At 40.5% G+C, this 23207-nt stretch overlaps 1 protein-coding gene across 1 annotated transcript in view; it reads left to right on the forward strand.

Annotated features, from left to right (window-relative positions):
• The first annotated feature begins 7116 nt into the window (after positions 1-7116).
• The window catches only part of TMCC3 (transmembrane and coiled-coil domain family 3), a 107926-nt gene continuing 91835 nt past the window's right edge, over positions 7117-23207 (forward strand). Inside the window, exon 1 of the mRNA XM_059846781.1 lies at positions 7117-7244. The gene's annotated coding sequence lies outside the window, so the exon portion shown is untranslated. The remainder of the gene's footprint in view (positions 7245-23207) is intronic.

The following is a 23207-nucleotide window of genomic DNA, read 5'->3' on the forward strand; positions in this document are numbered from 1 at the left end:
GCCAGCTTCCAGTCATCCGGAACCTCACCAGTGAGCCAGGACTGTTGGTAAATGACGGAGAGTGGCTTTGCAAGCTCATTTGCCAGCTCTCTCATTACCCTGGGGTGGATCCCATCTGGTCCCATAGATTTACGAGCATCCAAGCATTTCAGTAGTTCTTTGACTGCCTCCTCTTGGATAATGGGGGGACCATTCTGCTCCCTGACACCATCAACCATTCCAGGCGGGCAGGTGTCTTGAGGGCAGGTCATCTTCCTACTAAAAACTGAGGCAAAGTGGGCATTAAGCACTTCTGCCTTCTCCTCATCTGCAGATACTAAGTTCCCTCCCTTGTCCAATAAAGAACGAAGGCTGGTCTTACCCTTCCTTCTAGCATTAATGTATTTGTAAAAACATTTTTTATTATCCTTTACAGAAGTCGCCATTCTAAGTTCAAAATGAGCTTTGGCTTCCCTAATTTTTTTTCTGCATGCTCCAGCAGCCTTCTTGAATACTTCCTTAGAGACCTGACCCTCCTTCCAAGGCTGATACATCCTCTTTTTATTCCTAAGTTCCTCCAAAACTTCCTTGCCCAGCCAGGCTGGACATTTACCCCGCTGACTGATCTTTCAGCACACAGGGAAGTGTGATAATAATGGAGTAATTATTATATCTTTGTTTTGAAGTCTCATTTGACTTATAATTTTAAGAGTGTAAATTTGTTTTATGTATTTTTGAGGTGCCAGTTATTGGTGTGGCTTTTGTTTTTTAAAAACATATTTTATGGAGGCAGAAGGTTATTTTATTAAGTATTTCCTACCTTTAGCATTATGTTGCTGAAACTGAGAGACAAAGAAAGAAGCTTTTCAAAGATTCTGCCAGATTCTTTAATGCCAGGTTTTCCTATGTGAAAGAAAACATTTAGAAAGTGTTCAGGATAATACAAGTAGAGAAAGTGGTTTTTGGTTTGCTACTGAGGAGAGACTTCCTCTGGCTGTACAACCTCCTATGTTCAGGAAGGCTTACAGTTGTTGGAAGACTAATATTGCTGGCAAGGCACAACATTCCACGGCATGTTCTAGTGGTTTTCTTCTATCTTTTCTCTTTCTTCCTATTTTTTCTTATGTCAGAAAGAGGAGCCTGTTATCACAGTTGCTTGTTTTAACATTCCCTGGCATCTAAGTATTTTCTCAGGTATAAAACAATAACACAGTAGTTTTCCAGCCCTTGGTATTCATGGCCAGGTATAAAGGTGCACAAATGTACAAGAATTTGCACAAAGGGATTAAACGTGCAGCACAGAGAATGATGTGTTATCTGTGCTTCTCATGTGAGGGCATTTTGTTTCAGTTGCACCTCTTGGTGCATCGCCTGGAAAACTATTATGGATGCTACAAGCTGTGCAGGAAAAGAGGTTCTGCTAATGGGCAGGGGTAATTAGTGTTATATCAGCCTTCATGCTTGTATGAATCCTGCTGCAGGATCAATGTGTGAATCTGGGTGAGGCCCTCAGCCTGTGAGCTGGAAGTGGCATAGGGTCTAAACTGTAATATAATGCATTGTCTTGCAATTTGTTGTTCAGGGCTCTGCAGTGAATTCTACTGCTTGAATGATCATCACCTGGTTGTGTCTTTCTTCAAAGCCCTGCTATGCTCTACAGGAGTACATTAGGATGGAGAGCTTTGGATAGTTGAGCTTTTAGCCTTCTTCTCTGTTGCATCCTTCCAACATGTGCTGCAAGAGAAAAAGAAAAATAATTGTTTATGAGGGAAATCTTAGTACAAGCTGGGCTCCTGCAAGGGACACATCAGCCCCATCTCCTTGCAGAAACCAAGCCTATCATGTCCTGTACCCTAGATTCTCTGAGTACAAGTAGACCAAGCTGCTACAAGCTCTGCATCTGCAGTTGTGATCAGTCCCATTTGTTCTTGTACATTCTGTTTTCTCAGGTTTAGGTTTTGAACAGCTGTTGCACTCTGAATCCAAAGCTTCCAGAAAGCCATGAGGTACCTGATGACTTCAGTGGGCTCTAGAGCCGCTCTCAAATCCTAACTTCACTGCTTCTAAATGATTAGATGAATTTACTTGGATATGGATAAATCAGTAAGATCGCCATGCAAGGTACAACATATGAGTATGCTTCTGCTTTACCTGTTCTGAGAGTAACTGCCTCCCCTCAGATTAAGGGATGCTTTTTTATGCCAAAGTTAGTCTGTGATGGAACACTGTAGTACAATATTGTACTTTGTATAGATGAATAGAGTACACACTCTGTGTAGATATATAATCACAGCAAGACCTTGGCTACTCAAAGACCCACAGAAGTGAAACGGAGTAGTTTGTTCTGCCATCTCTAATGTGGTTGCAGATTAGGCTCTTACAAGGGACAAGGGCTCATGGTGTTCTTCTAGGCAGGCTCCTTGTGGACCTTCAGGAGACAGCTCTCTGCATCAGCTTTTCTGTGAACACTGCAGCTGGCAGACAGGTAGATCTGTGTAAGCTTTAACATGCTTAAAGGGAGAAATAGAGTGCAGATATTCATGTAGGCTGCCAGAAGACACCAGTGCCTTCAGCTGGCCAGGAGTGTTTTCTTAGACTTTGGGGGCTTTGAAATGAAGCTGGAATACTGGGAAACTCTTGGTGCAGGCAGTTTTGCCTGTATCAGCTGAATCAGTCAGTTCAGACAGGTGCTGTGTTTTGACTTAGAGAAAAATTCACTTCCTCAAGCTCTTGCCAAGTGTGTAGCTCACCTGGGCTCACCATGTTGCTTACATACACTTGCTAGACCTGTTTTTAAGGACAGATGACAATATTCAGAGATGTGAATATAGATTTTATTTGAAATTGCTATGAGCTTGTAAATTCATGATTTTTTGAACTTTATGAAAATAACAAAATCACATTTATTTGACACAACAATAAGGTTGCAGAGGCTGAGAAACCTGTGTGTTGTGTTTATAAAGAGACCAGAAACTAACCAGATTCACTGCAACCATCCCCTTTTCAGAAGACCTAGAGCATGGGTGAACTGTAGCTGTACAGCTTTGCCCGTGAAACTGAAAAAATTAGCAAATGTTTGTTTTATTATTTTTCAAAATATTATCCAGTAGCACAGAATAAACCAGAAGTTTTTATGGGGAAATACAGAAACATTCTCTAGATTTAGCAGTGGGATTTTATTATGTATTTAGCACAATTGTAGCTGTGGTCTCTTCAGATCCACGCTGAGACCACCAATATCAAGGCTGTGTGACTAAGGAGTTCAGATGCATTTCCTTAACCAGCAGCAAGAGGCATTGAGTTTTGAGCCCAATTCTGTGTTTCTTCCAGTGTTTAGTGAAAGTCTGGGCCATGGATTTTGTCTGATACTCAGATCTCAGTTACTGAAGACCATACCCAGGCTCTGCCACCTGCTGATCCTGCATTGCTCAGCCAGTTAGGGAGAAAATTGAGATGTGTGCGTGTTTGTGCTGACACCACCGGCCCTGGGCACAGAGTACCATGCACCCACCATGCCTGCCACGTGCCTCCAGTGCCTGCCCAACTGCCCAGCTTGGTCCTTCAGCATGGGGCATCCCTGTGCCAAAAGTGCATGTGGCAAATTAATTTTCAATGGGCTTCTCCACTCACACAATGTCACACCCCCATGTCCGAGAGGGAGGTGCTTGAGGGAACATCAGCTGCCTGAGGCAGCAAGAGGATGCCAGTGTGGACCCAAGAAAACTCCAAAGTATGCCTTTGAGAGGTATAACAAACTTCACCTTGCATGCAATCTCACCAGCCACAAGTCTGCTTCATCAGAAGAAACACACTCCTCAGGTCTTGTCTTTATACCCCAAAGAGGGGCTGGTGGTCTGCAATCACCACAGCCCTCAGTCCACAGAGCCTCCTAAGGGCCTTCCAGGACTTCAAGGGGGGGCCATTGCAGTTCTCTGAGAATCATTTGCCCTTCCTCTCCTGCAAAAAAGAATACCACTTAATGGACTCTGCAAGACATTTTGGCATATTTTAATGCAAAACAGTCTGCAGAAATAGAATATCTGTTTACATTTAGCTAATGTTAAAACTGGGTATTTCAGTTTCACTTTGATGATGCAAAATTACAGGACTGAAGGTATGACAGAACAAATCTCCAAAGATCATCCAGTTCAAAGATCTATTGTATATTGAACATTTTACATCCTGTGAAAGATTTGTTGATTATGATTGTTTCTGAACCGGTCTCTCCAAGCTGTAGATCTAATCTCACTTTAAAAGCATAAGGGTAAATGATTCTTTTCATCTACTCTTACAGTTCAAAAAAGGATGCTTCACAGTTGCTCTTTGATCTGATTTCAAGGTCTGCCACAATGCAGAATTATTTTTTTCCTACCTTTGCTGAGGACTCGTGAGAGTTTTTTCAGCTATTGTTGCTTCATTTGAACCAAATAACAGTATAACCTTGAGGTCCAGCATTCTTTTCTGGAAACTATTCAAAGTCCATTAAGTTATTAAATAAATCAGCACCTAGTAGCAGAGTGCTTAGGATATGTATGGATGCAATATGATTCAGTAATAAACAACTTGGCAATGTGTATATTGCCAGATATTTTCTCCTGTGCTACAGGACGGCAGAGCCAGCTCAACATCTGAGGCTTTTGATTGTTTGAGTTACAGGTGGGCAGTGATTTTAATTTTCTATAGTTCACAATGTTTCTGCATGATCTGGAAACAGGAGGCTCCTGCTGAATCAAGTTCCTATTGTGTTATAACATTGGCAAGTCAAAAGAAGTCATCCTGTTGTGGTGGTACAGTGCCTGTTTGGGTGCTGCTAGTTACCTACCAGCTGGCTTGAAGTGAAGGAGTTGATATGTCTCCTTGTTAACCATTGATAATGAAGTGTTTAAGACCATCAGAAGGTAAAGAGCTAGAAAAGGGCAAAAAGGTGTCAAAGATTTGTCCCTTCCCCTCCAGTTTTCCTTTGGCTGAAGAATTTCACTGTGGGCAGCAGCAGTGACCAGTCTGTCTGGGAAGAAGTGATTGCTGGGCTTGCTTCACAAGGTGGATCTGATAGCTGAGAGCACCATGAGCTGAGCTCACCTGTACCCCAAACTATCTCTGTGACCTACAAGGCACTCATGTAGTTTCACTGTCTCTCTTCCCCCACAGCAGGAAAGAAACAACTTTTGTCCTTGGAGGAGGGCTGGGAGGCTACCCTCATTAGTGTTAGGAAAGACCCATGAAATACAAATAAAAATACCATTTGTTGTCTTTCACATTAGAATAACTCACAGTCAGAATTTCCTTCTAAAGAGGACAGCAGTTTATTTAAAGATGTGGTTCACTGTGGTGTTCTTAACATGTTTTTAAAAGGACTTGCTTGTTCCTGTTGCGATATTTCTCAGAGTGGTTTGGTGAACACGAAAGAGGAAGCTCTGAAAGCAGCTGTATAAAAATTGCCATCAAAGGCACAAAATAATTTGAAAACCAGACAGGCTCTGCTAGTCTTTGTTAGCACCTTGTATAGCAATAAACCTAATTGCTACAACTGTGGCAAATAAAACTATGATACTTGTGTGCCTCTAACACAATATTTCTTTCCCAAATGGTGTCTGAGAGGAGCTGAAGCATTTTATTTCTCTGTACTATACAACTTAAATAGCCCTTTTTTAATAGCAAAGGTGAGAGCTTCCATTCATGTATTTATCTGGGGACTGTTTATTTGGTCTGTTATATCAAATGATGTAGAAGTAAGAGCTCAAACCCCTGAAGAGACAGCACAGTATTCAACACAAAAATATAAGAAGAAAATAAAGTATGTGCCTCAGCATGATTTTTTATACCAGATGAAATATTATTTCCATTTACAGGCACAAGAACTAGTTTTATGTTTATGCAACATTATCAGTCCACAACAATGGACAAATACTAACATAAGACTGGGGAAAAGAGAAGGGGAGGGGGATGTTGCAGTGGACTGTCATCCTTCCTCATGACAACAGGAGTGCACATCAGCTCAAGTTATTGCTGGGGGTTGGTGCTAAATCTGATTATCTGCTGCCAGTTTACCTTAGTTTTTGTCCTTCATGGAATAAAACATAAAGTTAAGTTAATCAAATCTTTAGAAATATAAAGTGGACAGATTTTCTTCCAAGAGTTAAAGCAGACTTGGTGGCCCTATCACATCCCATGTGAATGAAACATTCACAGATTTTTTGATCTGAAAATCCAAGGTATAATTGTTTTTCTAGTCACCTTATTTTGTTTTATTTTAATTACCATTAAAGTTTTAAGCAATAATGTATGATTTTGTTGAGAAGACTTTGAATTTTTTTGTTTTGCTAGGAATTTAGAAAATACTTGGTTTTGCTTTGTAAATTCTCATGGGGGGTGGGAGAAAAGAAAAATATTGATCAATTTTTCACTTACCAAGGCCATCAAGTGCTCCAACAGTGATTATTCTTATTATTATGTTGTTCAAAATGTAAAAGCTGATACAGGAACAAATTTTAGAGAATTTTGTGACAGGTGTTTTGTCTCAGTGTCTTTCAGTATCAGTGGCCAGAGCTGGATGTTTTGAAAATCATGCCTGGGTTTCTGAAGAGCCTTTGCATGACAGCATTAGGCAGAAACCATCTGAGAAAATCAAGATGCACCATATCCCTGAGGTGAGCATGTCAGCTGCATCACTTTGTTTTCAGCTCTTCACATTGTGTCAGCAGTTTCACTTCCTTTAGGTGAGCACTTTTCAGAAGCTACTGCCTTTATTATGCAAGTGAATCAATTAAGCCTAATTTTAAATGAGCATCCAAAATGATATTTCATCTTCAAAGGTGGAGCTCTGGACTTCCATCAGTGCTTTAACCACAGGCCTGAAGCTTTAGAGCAACTCCTCCCTTTCCTGCAGAAATCAAGGGAATAAGGTTTCCTTTAGAAAAATGCCATATCAAAATGCTCCTGGTTACTGCAGTCTTTGTGTTGTGACCACTGTGTGTACACTGATAGGAGAGTTCATAAATAGCTTTTGTGGTATTGTATATCTTAGTGTGGCCAAACATGCTGCTGTGGAAATGCTGTAATAGCAGAGGGGAAGGAAAGAGTGTTGCCTTATCTGGTGTGCAACACATGCAGGCAAGCCCTTAGCTGTTTTTCCCTTGTAATTTACATATCTCCTGAGTGTTGAGAGTCACACGATTTTAGTCTTCAATTCTAATTAAGGTGAAGGAAAGAAAGGATGGGATGAACAGCACCATCAAGTCTCTCAGCAATAGACTGTATAACATAAGGTAACATTTTCTTCTTGCTGACAGCCAGAAAATAAAAGATATCAGGAAAGGTCTGAATAGAATGTATTGTCTTCTTAAGTAAATTCTCTAAGCATTTTAAATGATTGAAGCTAAAAAAATATGTTCACCTGAAGCCTTTCTTTTATCTAAAACCTTTTTGAACACCTTACTTTTGAGCTGTATAATTCCATTTTACAAGAATAGAGCTTTCAAATCATTAGTGCTAAGATGTATTTCCTGATGTCTTACTGTCTTGTCTTTTGTTTCCTTACAAAACATCTGGAATCCTATCCTGAGGCACAGAAAGAAGGTTGTTTGATTTAAATTTCATGTTCTTTAACTAGTTAACTCGCCCTCTCACTTTGTCTGCCTTTTGGTAATTGCTCCTAGAGTCCTGGTATAAACTCAACAAATACCTCAGGAAATAGTAAGAAAGGCCCAACCTGTACTTTGGAGAGGACCACTGTGAGAGACTGATCATAATACAGGACAGTATCAATTACAGGAATGTTTCTGTATCACTGGAGATAAAGCTATATGACTGTATACTTTTAAGCCACTTTGACCCAGGGTTATGTGGGTAAAAATACAGCTCTTAAAACTGGCTGGTTTAAGCTGAACCCATTAAACTTGTATATATGTATAAGCTCCAAGACATGTGCAGAGGATATTCTGAGCAGGCAGATGTGTCAGCAGACCACACTCACCTTAAGGACTAAATATCTCATTCCTTTGCCTTCTGTAGGCTGGATTTTTTTCACGTCTGCATGTAGTGAGTGACAGTGTTTCATACTGAATTTACCCAGAGCAACACAGTCCAGACTTTGACAAAGTCCTTAGGCTGACTTATGCAGTCTAGATGTGTTATCCTGCTTGTTGTGGAACATTGTTTCTGTTTTTATACAAGCATGTATTGATCTAGACAAACTAGAACACATCAAATGATAGTGGTTTTAAGTACATTTGTACCATAGGGCTGAAAGGGGGAAAGTATTTTTTTCAGTGCATCCAAATTGAATTGTCAGGTCTTGAAGAAATCCCAGGTTCTACTGATAAATAACCAGCACCTTCATCACCCTTCATCTCCTCTGCATCAACAAACACAACAGCCCGTTTCCGGGCAATGTTGCTGTGAAGGAAGCTGAAGGAATGAAGGGTGCTCGCTGTCATCTCTCTGAACTACAACCAGGTGGCAGTGTGCCTCAGGACATTGCTGATGCAGCTTGATCTAGCTGGCCATTAGCTGTCTGTTCTCTGGGACATCGTGGGGATATGTATATTCTGCATCTGCTGCTGAAAAAGCACTTGTAGGCACTCAGGAGTCATGAGAAGAGATGCTATTGATTATCTGTCTGTGGTAGAATAATGGCCATACCAGGACATGCTGTCTCTTGCTGTGGCATTCAGTATCAGATATTAGACCACAAATTTAAGCATCAGGCTGTGCAGGTGTGTATATGCAGGTACAGATAGGGACATATGGAAGGGGTCACTGCTGCTATAGCCCTCATCAGTGTTGTTAGGAGAGTGTCCTGAGCCAAAACCTACATCCAAGGGGCCATTCTTACTTGCTGTTGATTCTCACAGCCTCCTAAAAGGAGGTTTCCACGTTTTAGCCCCTTTATACTTCTGTCCTCCAGGCCATCACTGCCAACATGTACCACAGTTAAACTGGGACAGCTTTTAACCACAGGCAGCTGGGGCAGTTGTTAGAGGCAAAGTGGATGGTGGTGGAGAAAATTTTTTTTAATTGGGTGCTAAATCTGTTGTTCTGTCTGCACTATTAGACAAATAGTGCAAATTAGACCAGCAGGAATCCTAATGTTGCATGTTCCCTGACTGCTGGGAAAAATTGATTTAAATGCCACTGAGGGCCCCTCACACAGATCTCAGTGTCTGAGATCTCAGAGCATCTTCTCAGTGTCACATCACATTTGTTCCTCTCATCCATTGCTCACTTTTCCCACTTGCTTACCTCTGCTCATAGAGGAATTTTTTCCATATCCTCAGCTGAAGTCCTGTGTGTGGTTCTGCATGTACCATCAAGGACACACCAAGCATGGGGACTTCTGCCTCTGTGTGGAAAGATCTCAGGGTAGGAATGGGCATATTTGTACCTCTGTGTGTGCAGACCATGAGCATAGCTCAGTACTCCATGGGAAAGGAGAGGAGGAGATCATGTTGCTTTCTTAACAGCACATGTTGTCTCACATGCATGGCACATGGGTTGGTCTGGCACCCCAGCTGCCTCAAGACGCAGCCACCAATGTAGCACAGCAATCGTCAAGAACTGCTTTGGCTTCATTGTGGGCACAGATTACTGGGGTGAGGTATCCCATAGACCTCAGAACAAAAATTTCTCTGATCACAACCCCCAAAAGGGCTTTTTCATGCTTCTTTCTCAGCTTCCTTGCACCTTGGAGTTGTCTTCCCTAGCTCCTGAAAATTCATTTATTTTCAGAAGGGTGCCTGAGGCATCTGGTCTGCTGCCCTTCACATGCAGTTGCACTTGGCAATGCTGACTGCAAGTGAGAAGCTTAGAACTGGCTCTTTATTACAGTGTCTTGTACATACTATGACAGATGAAAGTCTAGAAAGCTACCTGAGGCTGACACCCAGGTGTATAAACACTCGAGGTGAGAAGTACAGAAATGTCTGCACCCTTCCTGAAGAGATATCTTCACCTGTGTTTTTTAGAGATTAAAGTAGTCAGCTGGTTTTTGTACTCAGATTGACTTTGTTTGGCTACGTGTAGGCCCAGAAATGTAGCTCTTGAGAAGACTGGGGAAAAATAATAATTTGAAAACAAGATAAAAAGGGGGAAATCAGCATGATTTTAAGAATTGTAAATTGGAGTGCAAATACGCCTTTCATCTTTTAGAGACGACACCCTTTTCATATTCTTTTGGAATAAATTTTGGTTGTTTTTTGTTGTTGTTTGTTGGTATATGAGCTTTTGCTGTCTATTGCATCTACGGCATCCTGATTTACAGCTGTGTGGGAAAGTAACAGTAACTCTTAGTTAAAGCAAGATTTCTGTCTGTGGTATCTGTTTTTGCCTTCACTTCTTCTCAGGGTCAAAACATCTTTCCACTGGAACTACATTCTTGTCTTAGTTTCCAACCTAGTTCTGTCCTTGAAATGAATTTGGCTATTCTTTTGCAATCAAACAAAAACTTATTTCTTCTGTTATTTTTGTTGAGGTTGCTGTATTTATTTTTCCCCTAGGACAGCACATGGACAGACACAAACTTCTCAAAAGTACCTTTGGAATGAAACAAGCTTAAACTGATGACTCAGTCACACAGCTTTTTCTGATATTTCTAAAGATCTTTCTCCTTAGGAAGGGGTTCTGTGGGTTCAGAAGTAATGATTGCAGAATTGGATTCAGGCTTGAATTTATTGCAAGGTTATAAAGGGATTATTAACAGTTGCTTTTGCTAGCTGTAAATTCTGTCACAGAAGTTTGGGATCTGGCCATGAAAGTGAAAATTTCCTTTGCTATAGTTATCTGAGGGAGACAGCCCTGGCTGGGAAAAAGGTGAGGTGGGAGCAAAAGGTTGGGTTCATGTTTACCTGAATATTTCAGTAGTTTGCTCTAAACGGATGCAAAGCAGAATTAAAGCTGTCCCTCACTCCTCTGGGAAGCTCAGATGGCAAAAATGCTGCTTAACTGTTCTCAAGAGAGGTGTTTGGTTGGTGAGTATTGATTCACTATGGAGCATTTGTCTTGAATTTTGATTTGTATCTGGCCCACTAGGAAAAAGAATTGCCTTTGTCATTGGTAGATGATAAGAATATGCAACCCTTGACTGAAACAAATATCTGTGACCTGTTTGGGAAGATGGGAGAAATCAATCAGTAGGTGACAAGTCCTGTGTTTGGTAGCCCCAGAATGTATTTCACTGCTTGAAACTGCTTGCATAACAGCAGGGAGTAGACTCCAGCTCTGAGGTTTAAAGTGTTTACTCTGTGAAAATCCTCTGAGTTCAATTTTCTTCAGATATTTATGATCCAGTGAAAATTAAATTGTGGTAGAAGGTTTATGAAGCATGAACATATACATAAGAGAATGCACACAGTTGGATATTCACATCTGCACATTTTCCATTAAAATACTGACTGCCTTCTTAGGGGGGAGAAATAATTAGCTCAGAATTACACAACTGAATTTAGTTACTTGAAGTAATTAGGACAGTGTATGTGGCTTGTGAAGGGGCCACAAGGGTGACTTTTTGTATAAAATCATAGCTTCTAACTTATTAAAAGATGAAGTGTATAAAGTTCCTCCTTTGTTTTAATGATCTGCTGGGACTAGGGACTAAAGCAACTTGTGGAACTGGAACTACAACTACTGCTCTGCAGTATGACAGTGGTTCAAAAAGAACTTTAGAAATAACATTTTGAGTCTATCAGCTTACCAGCTACTTTGGAGATTGTGTACAGCTGTGAAAGAGGGGGGCACACTGCTCTGCAGTGGCTTGCATAGAATGGGGTAAGAAGGGGCTAAGAACATACAGTTCCATTTTCAGTAGTTGTGTACTTTTTCACAGAGAGAAAATAATTTAATCCTTTGTGGCAGTAGGTCCTTTTGGAAATACAGAAGTCTAGTATTAAGCCTACCTTCTGTCCTTTTCCACCTGTGGGGTAATGTGTGGTGGTTATCTTTAGTAACATCTGGGGATGTTGCAGTTTAGAAAGATTTACTTTTACCAAGTTTTACTAAAAGTGTGTTGAGTGGTGGGTGCTTTTTTGGTTTGGTTTTTGTTTTTTGGGTTTTTTTTGTTTGTTTGTTTGTTTTGTTTTGTTTTTTAGTACTGTGTGAAAGATGCTATATATACAATACATAGAATGGTAGCAGAAGATAAACTGGCCTGGAGACATAGAAATGCTAATTTTGGGCTAAATTGCTAGCATATACTTTGTAGTAGACAAAAACTGTAGAGAGGTAATTTCCTGGCATTCAAGCATATATCTGAGAACACCTGTTATTATAATTCCAGCTTTATGTTCCAAGTGAATAGAACTCAATAAATATTACATTTTGTTCTCATTTTCTGTATACAGACTTCAGTTTTAATTTACATAAACTATATGCCATGGAGTGTTTTTCTGCTTCCTCTGCTTGTTGTTCTGTATATTTTCATGTACATAGCAACACCTTGAATGGCTTTGCTATTTCTCTGAGGCATCCTGTATAAGGGGATGTATTCCCCAGATTTGTTCTCCCTGTGTCAGTTGTTTTACTCTGTGAAGAAATCCAGCAAGTCTAAAGCAGGATATTATGTTTCATGTTAAAGATTATGACAGTCAGGTGACAAATATACAGAGCCTGTTTGTTCCATGTTTGGTCATATTTGTGTCCTCAAAATATCATAAAATATTTTATGGGGTCAAAATATCATTTGTTCAGCCCATTCTATGCTTCTGAATGCCTCAGTATAGCAATCTGTGTAGAGCTGTCACAGGCTGGGAGCCTAAGTTAAGGCATATCTTGATTTACATGTGGTACAGATGGATAAAAATATTTGAAATTTGGTACTGCTATATTTTCTCCCTTTCCTGCTGTTTCTGGTTGTTTGTGAATTGTACTTTCCTACTGTTTCAAGTAATCCTTAGCAATGCAAGTATTAACAGGTTTAATAGCAACCAAATAAAATATGACTTTAAAACTGGATTTTAGTTTCTACATTCACATCATAATTTTGCAGTTGTAACAGGGAGGAGTAAAATACTGATTTGTTAGCTGTGTGAAAAAGAACTTTTGTTTATCATGTGTTTTAAAAATGGGCATAATTAAATCATTGCTAACCAAGAAAACAAATTATAAGTGCTTTCACTAAAGTATTTAATTTGCAGTGTTCATTTGCAAAAACCCAGGGGATAATGGGGATTGATCCTGTGATGGCTGCATAATTTGATGCTTCTGGTGCATGCAGCACTTTCATCCTAATGACTTTCAAATGATGGAAAAAATGAGTTGTATTCATCTGCCATCGCCTGAGAATCTTGCTTGCATGTATCAAATGCTGCAATCAGTCGAGAGGACTGATGGAAACTGACAGCACATAATCTCAGTGAATCTGTGCGCTCCCAGCAGGTTATTACTGGGTTTCTTTCAACACCTGTAGATTTTGCACTTTGATTTTCCTATTCTGTAGTCTTTCAAACTCTCCCTCCCAAACCTGTGTCCTCTTATGCAGGCACAGACTGGTCTGTGATTGATGTCTTGCAGTTTTGAGAGGGAGAGTTGCAGAATGGCTCTCACAGACAGAGAAAAGATCCAAAATGGAGGGAGATTCTTTGGTCATGTAGCTACCATACCATACCATACCATACCATACCATACCATACCATACCATACCATACCATACCATACCATACCATACCATACCATACCATACCATACCACTGGGCATGATTTGATCAATGGGGAGGAGAGCTAGGGAGAAAAGAAGTGAGAAGCCTTGTGGTCACCTCCTTTCTCCTGTGCCCTGTGGAGCAAATATTCAGCCTGTAGCCATAAAATCAGAAATTAATTAATTTTGTCCAGTTGATCAGAAGTTTACTGCTGACAACTCCATATTAAATATGCTGGTTTGTGATGAAGATTGAAACCCTTTTCTTTGGCCTCCATGGCAAACTGAAGGAGAGATGGTGTGTGCTTGTCCTCCAGACCAGGCTTGTTGACAACTAAGGACTTGGAGATGGGGATGCCTTTGTTAAGTACAGTCCATTCTCAAGGCTAAAATGATTCTGCTTCTCTTATAAGGCAGCAGTATCTGAAGCAAATAGAAAAGGGCTCCTGAGCCAGGAGATATCTTGTATGACATGTATTCAGACAGAAATTGCCGTGACCTCTGGGTTACCTTTGCTTATGTAAGGCAGGGGATGGCAGAGCAGGAGGAGAGAGACTGCTGCCAGCCCCAGGGAGCAGTGTGGGCAGGGCATACTCTGCCTGCTTCCAGTAAATTAAAAAAACTTCCTGAGAAAGTGCAGAGTGGCCTTAGCTTCTTACTGACGTTGACATGAGTTCGTATCTGGTCATCATAGCATTTATGCTGTCTGGTCAGAGACAAACTTATCTTCTTCAGACATTTCTATAGCATTCCCTCAGCCTGAGGAACTGAGATTCCTGAACTCACGCTCCAACTCATTTCCTCTGAAGATACAGTGTTTCTAAGCACTTAGTGAGCTGAAACATTGATATGTGTAGTATCACACAGTAGGAAAATATTATGGGTATTTGCTGAATCTTCTAAGTTTTTGACTTAAGTCCAACAAGCATGGGCCCCTGTGAATTTCCATGCTGTTTCAAGACATCTGTTACTTTTAATTTTTGGGGTGGTTTTGTATGTTTGGTTCATATTAACATAAAAGGAAAAGACATGCTTTTACTTCTCTTGGAGCTCTTGGGTGCTAGAGTTGCCCATGAGCACATTTAGACTCCAGGACTCATAGGTGCCAGGAGTTCTTCAGCTAGCAGGGAGTCTCTTCTGCCACTGGCTTTTTTTGCTCTGTCTCTCTAAGTATGACACTCTTGCCTCTCCTTTTCCTTCTTAATGGATTTTTTTTTCTCCCTGTCACTTTGTAATGTTACTGAACCACTGCTGTGCCTCTCTGTCCTTTCTGTATCAATCAAGTCGTGTGGAACAGAGCGAATGCCTTGAAGGTCACAGCCTCCCCTTTGTTCTGCCTATATATTGAAATAAAGGGTGCAGACAAGAAGGAAACTAGCTGTGCCCCCTTTTTTAGGGGATGATCTGAACCCTGCACCTCAGTTCTAGTTCTGATGCTGGCTGTCCCATTTATAACTTTCATTTCCCCACAAGAGCAGTGCTGTGCGGTTGTTAAAGGAACTGGGATTTCTATAAAACAAAATTTCCCATGCTGCAATGTAGAAATTCTCATCTGACCCATCTGTGATGCAGGATGAGTAATGTGACTGGAAGTCATGTGGAAGTTGTAACATGGTGAGGAATCCTGAGCAGTGGCAGAGAACTGAAGCATGAAAATCCTAAACTAAATGCAACAACCCATTATTTCTCTCATTACATTTAATTGTCAGGATTCTTTTTTGTTCACCCTGCTGTAGTGTTTTCAGAGAAGTGTGCAGACTCGGTGCAGTACTCTTTTAGAAGCATCAATATCTACAGGTGAAACAAATGTCTGTAGATTCCAAGGTGAAGTTTGTTTTAGAGTCATTGTTTGTCTGTCTCTTGTTTTTCCAACAGCATGACACAGATGTATTTCTGATACTGTCTAATCTCCACATCTACCCATTTTCCATGTTGCATTTGTGCAGCTGATACATTGCACATACAGTATGTTCATATGGTATTATCACCTTATTTCAAGCCCATTTCAGTAAATTTAGACTTCTAAATCTGTCCTCCCATGTACTGCAGTCCCTTCCAGATGCTGTCTGTACTGTGCATAGAAAATGCATGTTCTCTGTCTCAGTGTGTCAGTCGAGCCCTAAGTGAGTACCACACAATACAGCCTTTCTGTTTGGCAGCAAACCTCTGAGAAGGACAATCTGGTTTTCTGTTGTGAAAGAGTATAAAAAAGCTGTGTATTAATTTAAGATGTAGAGCATTTCCTACTTCTGTCTTAGAGGAAGTCCTTTTATCCTGTCATAGATGGAAGAGTGGCGCAATCTGTCTCTGATAAATCCACATAAGTTCTTTCCTAACACTCTATGACCTCCTGGGTGTTTGCAAAGAGAAAGCCTATTTCCTCTCCTGTTTCCATGTTTCCTGTGAGCTGAAGTTCAGCAGGGTCAGGCAATCTCTGATCAGTCAACATTTTTTGTTGCTCTCACAAAGACAGAAAATCTTCTGCTGAATGGAAGTTCCCACACAGAGTTTGTCTCTTATGTGGCATTAACTACCATCTATTTAATTTCTATTTTCACAGCATTTTTATAGACACTGTGTTGTCTGTCTATACTTTAGATGGAAAATTTCTGTCAAACTTTCTTTCAATAATCACTGCTGAATGTACAGTCCTTTATTTAGAGAATTACTATGACAGTGGAAATTGTGGTAGTCTACTTTCTGAAATAGTGGGAGTTAGAGAGCAGAGTCCTGTCTCTGACGCAGAAGCATTGATCTGCCTGTAGCTTTACTACTGGGAGACTGAGATACATCAGCCCAAATTCACTCTAAAGAATTTGAAGCTTTTAAATGACAACTCATTTCTCTTTGCACAGAATATAGAGAGTGTCTGGGATAGATATTTAGGTGCCACAGATCAAGAAAATAAGTCAGCTGGATGAACTTAGCCAACAGGGAGCAAGTAAATGCACTTTGAATTTAATTATTTACTGCATGAATTGATGCAGTCACTTAACCTCCTGCAAAAAACATGGGGACTTCACTAAAAGTGGAATGACTGAGAAGGACTCCTTTTGGTTACAACTGGGATACCCAAAATCCTGAGATTAAAAGACAGGTTGAAGAGGCAACTAATTTAGGTTGTGATACAAATTGCACTAAAATTAATGCATGGACTGCAATTTCAAGAGAGCTGAACTGAGCTCTGAGATAGAAGAATACACTAAACACAGAATCAGAGAGTATCCTGAGTTGGAAGGGACCCACAAGGATCATCGAGTCCAACTCCTGGCCACATAAGCATGCCCGAGAGTCACACCATGTGTCCAAACCCACCTTGAGCTCTGTCAGGCTGGTGCTGTGACCACTTCCCTGGGGAGCCTGTGCCAGTGCCCAACCACCCTCTAGGTGACGAATCTTTTTCTAATATCCAACCTAAACCTCCCCTGACTCAGCCTCAGGCCATTCTCTCGAATCCTGTCACAGATCACCACAGAGAAGAGACCAGTTCCTCCTGGAACAGCCCCTCCTGTTCCCTTCTCAAGGAAAGCCGCAGACTGCAGTGAGGTCTCCCTTTAGTCTCCTCTTCTCCAGGCTGAGCAGACCAAGTGACCTCAGACGCTTCTCATATGTCCTCCCCTCAAGGCCTTCACCATCTACATTGCCCTCCTTTGGATGCTCTCTAGTAGTTTAATCACAAGGCACTACAGAATATTTTTCTTGCTGTTTAAAAATTTTATTTAGTTAAAAAATTTTAAGTCTTTTTCTTAAAAAATCTTCCAATGGCTGGTCTGATTACAGCAGAGGAGGAGTTAATGAAAGCTTTGTCTGTTCTCATCTTTCCTCCAAATTTTCAGTTTAAGATTTTTTCTATATCTGAACCTGACCAAATATAATGTCTTTTGATCTTTACCTTCATTATTTTTCACATTAATATCTTGTTCAATTTCAGCTTGCTAGTTTTGGGGGAGATAAGAATCACAGAATTGGAGGAGCTGATGCCTCTGTGTCCCCCTCCTGCTCAAAGCAGTTCTTGTTAGAGCAGGTGGCTTGGGCAGACCAATGTTGGGTTTTGAGTATCTCCAAGGATAGAAGTTCCATGGTCTTTCTGGGAGTCCTGTCCCATTGCCTGGCCAAAACAGATCTGTGGAGCAGATGACATCCAAAACAGCTCTGAAAGCACTGTCATCTCAGTGGATGGATAAGTATCCTGGGTTTTCTCCAGGAACAAGCAGGAATTCATAATTCTAGAGAGACCTTATGTGCAAAAGATACTCCATCCTACCTAGGTGATTTTTTGATAGCCCCTCAGTTAGGATTCAACTGGTATGTACACAAAGTGGTCTTGTTGGAGTTTTTCAAACAGGGAGAAACAGTGGTCAAGCTGAGACTAGGTTATCTCCCATCCAGTTTTCTAGCTAGATTTCTTTGTTGGCTACTACAGAGCTTGCTATCAAGGAGCTTGCTATTGCTCCTTTGGATCGGTGAAGAAGATTCCACCAGATCTTTTGGGTGGACATGGAGCTATCTGAGCTGACTGCTGAGTTCTTTACTTTGAACCAGTCACAGTGTCACTTCTGTGAGTGTGTTTGATACTGATTTGGTGGGAAGCCAGTCTGTGTGCAGGCAGGAGGGGAACATCACATCCTGTAGCCTTCCTGCAAATGTTTGGGACTGAAAACTGCCGTGGTACTGGCCTCCATCCCTGCTGACCTGCAAAAGTCAGTTTGAGGAGACCAGAAAAGCCCAGAGGAATCGTAAGGTCTAGGACTAGAATTAATGGTGACTCTTTTTTGCTGATCCCCTAGGGCTTGCTTCTTACAAGATTTGCCCTCCTGATTTCTTGAGGCTGGGCACACTTTGCAGAGATGGGATGACAGAGGTAGCTGCCTCCTCCCTTCCTTGCAGCTCACACTTGGAGGGATGGAGGCTGCTTTTTTCCTCTTGGAACCTCCTGTAGATGTGTCAGTAAACCATGTGCATTGTGTTATGGGAAATATTAAACTCTGCAACTTTCTTAAAAGATTACATTTTTTCCCCTTGGTAAAAATTGTATGAATACTAACTAAAATATTAGCTCAACAAGTTGCATGTATTACTAGCAGCATGCACTCACAGGGATGCTCATTACACTGCTGGTTTTAGAAGGTCTTGTTTTTGAAATGGCAGAAGTTGCTTCTTGTATTTAAATACCATTTCTATGTTCTCAGTCTCTGGGATAATGTTAGTATTGAGACCCATAAACCAGAGGAAAGAAAATTTAAAAGCATACAATCTAACATCTCTTGGTTGTTTTTTTAAAGCAAAGTTTTTGATCCTGGGATATTCTTCGTTTTTAAAAATAGTGAAAATCTGTTTTGACTAGACTTGCTCTGCAGACTTGTACTTTCTGTAGCCATTAAAACCATCCTCAGTTTTGGTCTTAAAACTTGAATGTTAATACTGCTAATTAACTTTTGGCATGGTAAAATGGCAAGATTATTAAAATTTTTTTTAGTTTTGTGTCCCTGTGTTGACTGATTGGATTGTTTCGATGGCATTAGGCTACTTATTTATAGCAAGAGTATGAGCAATGTGCTATAAGCAGGAAAGTTATTTGTGGCTGCTTAGCTAGAAGTTCAAATGTTAATTTTTGTTAGTGTTTAAATTGAATGAAAGCATCATTTTGTTCAATTCTTCAGTATTCCAAAGAAATCAATTACACAAGAGCAATTGAGGCAACAACCTTAATCTCTCCTTTTATTATACAAGTTGACAGGGCCAGTATTAGCCTGCAGTCTTCCTGACTTGTTTATGAATGTTGTACATTGCTTTGCAGTCACTTAATAAAATTAAATTTCCTGAACTGGAGGGAAACTGTTCAATTATTTTTAGAATAAGAGCCCAAATATCCACAGCATGGAGATAACAGTCATAATTTATAAAAAAATATCCTCAGTTGAAGGATATATTTTGCAAAAGATCCCCTAATGGAGATAGTGTTTAATCTTTCTGTTGTCTCTGGATTTTATGTACATGACTGAGTTACTGATGCAACACACATGCACCATTACCACCCCTTCCCTCTTAACCACCCTATGCATTAAAAACCCAATACTTCCTGGCAGGAAAAAAAATTAGGAGCAATCCTTCCCTCCTACCAGAGATCTTTCTTATAGAATGATGTTCTTCCTGCACCAGAACTCAATAAAAGAACTTTTTTTTTTTTTAAGTCTAGTTCAAGTACTTGACCATTTGTATTGATTTTTACCTTGAGAACTGTGTGTAAAACTTGGGATCAGCTAGGGAATTTGTTCTGTTGGGTCATTCTGTCTTGATTTAATAGCTATGGAGCTTTTCTAGCCTCTTTGACTGGAGCCTGCAAAATCTCCAGGGCCTTTGTACAGTCTTCATGACTATGGTCTTTTTTAGAAATGGTATTTGGCTGCTCAACAGCCTGTGACTGAGATAAGAGTGGAGTGTCAGCCCCTGTAGTGTCATTTTGGTTTTGTATCTCCTATTTCTACCCTAGCAGCCAGGGTAATGCTCATGCCTGGAACTTTTCTAGTCCCTGCAGTTTTCTGCCCTTCCATGTTCAAAGTATATTTTAGATCTGGCTTCAAGCCCAGTGGGTCTAAGACTGAAGGACTACTCCTGGGTTTTTCAGTGACTGCAGGAGGACATTGATTTAGTGATTCTGGTTGGCTAGATATATGGGGATATTGCTTCATATTAGAAGTTAAAGGTAAGTTTTAAGTTTGGGTGGGGTTTTTTCGAGTTAGATTTCTTAAGGTTGCCTACTGGTAATAGGTGGACATGCAGATCTAAGTTCTATACAAGTAAACTGAAGAAGACTGTGATGCTATCATTGATGATCCATGCTTTGGTATTAACTGGCAGTTGTCTCAAGTGTTTAAGAGAGTGTTCTGCAATGTTAATATGCACCTGACAGAAAACAGTGCAGAGAACATATTTACAGGAAAAACAGCTAAAATTATTTCTAAAAGGGGAAATTTAATAAAGTGGAAAACATATTGAAAGTACTGGTGAGCTAAGCACTACTGGTATGTTTTAGCTGTCCCTCAAATTTTCCTCATTATGGTTTGGTGCGGGTTTGTGATCAGTATACCAAGCAGTGCCCTCAGAATGCAGATCAAAAATCTGTAAATCTGCTTTTAAAGCATGCAGAGAAAGGTACAACAAAATCATCCTCCTTTGCTGTATCTGTAATAAATAATAAAACTGAAATGAGGCAGGATGATAAAAGGACTAAATGAGTGTTCTTAATGAATGCCTGTGTATAGACTTAAAAATAACACGGTGGAAACAGAAATGTTCAGAGGTTTACTTTGGCTGCTATCTTGCAGTTCAGACTGGCTGATGAATACAATAGTCTTGCTGGCCTTAATATTCATTAATTCAAATTATGTCAGTCATTATCTGTTCTTTCTACTCTTCTTTTTTTAGAAGAGGTGCTCGTGTATTTGAGCAGTTCTTAGTGAGATAGCTCCATTTGATTTCTCAGTATAATTGCAGTTTGTGCACACACGCAAATAGTGATTTTGAGTTTTGCTTTTTATTGTTTCTTGTTCCAGTAATTCAGTCATAGAAGAAAATGTGGCGTCATCTGAGGGGAAGATCTAAGTAGCCTGCTGGGCTATCTTCAAATCAGATATCTAGCAGACTGGCCTGGAAAAAACAACACCATCTGGATATGGAAAGAACCCTTAAGATGTTTTTGCATCACAGAAGGTTATTGACAGGGTAAATGTGCAGCAGTAAAAACCTGCCAGAAATCTGTGAGCTGGTGCATGTGCTTTCCAGCAGCAGTGGGTGTTAAAACTTCCTGGACTAACAGCCTGCAGCTGTACTTTAATTAGCTCCCCGTGAATTTCGGCTCTCACTGAAGTTCAATTCCTAGATGTTAGGACTACTTGGGGGAAAAACCCCTTGTTTGATTTATTATTTTCAGTTCCCTGGTATGGATCTCTCCCAAAAGTTTTTCATTGTCAATAGATGAAACATAGTGTTTTATCCGATCTAAACTAGTGATAGCTTACAAAGTATGTGTTTATTAGCCATCTAAAAAGATCAGCTATTTTAACTAAAACTGTTCTTAAGGCCAAAAGACTACAACTTCTGCTCATGACGGTTACCAGACTTTTCCCTCGCAGATGTTAAAACCTATTCTAAGGAATAAGCCTTTGGAGAGTTGCATTTCACCACTAACCTAGCAGAAGCACAGATGATACTTTAGGTTAGCATGGCAAAGGCGGTGAGTGTCACATTTAGCCTGATTACTTATTCAGTATGGATAGCTATTATTTACATGAAGATGCTTGGGAATGGGCTTTGGAATAAAGGGCAGCTAGAGTAATGTGTCTCCTTTTAGCTAAAACCAGCTGCCTCATCAAGTCCATTCCTGTGATCAGTGTTTGTTACTCATTTTAAGGTATAAATCAGTATTTTAGCCCCAGTACAGCTAGTGGGACTGTTTTTTCAGAAGCTTTCTCTCCAGGCCTGGAGGAAAAAATTGATCTCATCCCTCCGATTGGAGGAAAAATTATATTGCATCCTGCTATTCACCTGCACTCTCTCAGCACACTTCAACAACTGTCTTGGATTTGGGGAGCTGTAAAGGATGCTTTCAGTGTGTTCTGTTAAGCAGTACTCTTTCCATGAGCTGACCCAATCTAAATCAAAATGTGGTGAAAGTGGAGAGAAAAATGGCTTGAAAGCCAGCCTGTGCTGTAATCACTCTGTGAACCTTTCCCCTCTCATTTGAGTTCATTATCCTAACCTGAGGAAGCTTAAAATCAGACTGAATGCAGATGTTATCAAATACGAGACTGCACTCTGTATTCAGAGCTCTGTGCCGCCTCCTGACTCTGCTCCATTTTTAGTTTTGCAATAATGTAGCACTCGCATGATTTATTACACAAAACATTCTGGCAGCAGAAAGGATCAAGAGTAGGTGGAGCCATTATAGCTGTTATCTAATTCCTTTTGAATGTTAGAGAGTATTAAAAAAAAAAAAAAAGTTTTTTTTATGTGTGCTCCAGGGTTTCCATTTTGTGTTGAAAAAAGAGTGGATTATCTAATAGCTAGTTGACCCTCCCTAAACAAGGTAAGATCCAAATGCTGGAAATCAAAAGCAAGAACTCCCAGTAACCTCAGGAGGGTCAGGGGATTTAACTCCCTTAAGTGTGACTATAAAAGAGACTTCTCTGGAGGGCAGCCTGGACATTTCCCTTACCAGCCTGTGCCTGCTGTTGTGAGAGCAGAGGTGGTGCTAGAGGAAAACACACTCCCTCCTGTGTCTCCTCCTGTTGTGTGACTCCCACAGCAGACTCGCCTGGATCTACCAGGATTGTGGTATGAGGAAGGAGGAGGTAGGTGGGGACAAACTTGTACGTTTTTAAGAAGCCTCTGCAGGCTGTAGTGAATAAATGACAGCTAAACATGGGAGCATGGGAAGTACTAGCAGCTGTCAAAAACCTCATGTTCAAGCACAGCATTGTTTTTTTCCAGTCAAGAAGACAACTAGTGTTGGATGATGCAATGGGCCACTTGTCATGAGAACAGGGATCAGTCATAGCCCTAATCCATATCTGTGGGTTAGGTAGTGGGACCTAGGAGAGGGAAG

Source organism: Haemorhous mexicanus, chromosome 5, assembly GCF_027477595.1.
Source record: "Haemorhous mexicanus isolate bHaeMex1 chromosome 5, bHaeMex1.pri, whole genome shotgun sequence".
Lineage (NCBI taxonomy): Eukaryota > Metazoa > Chordata > Aves > Passeriformes > Fringillidae > Haemorhous > Haemorhous mexicanus.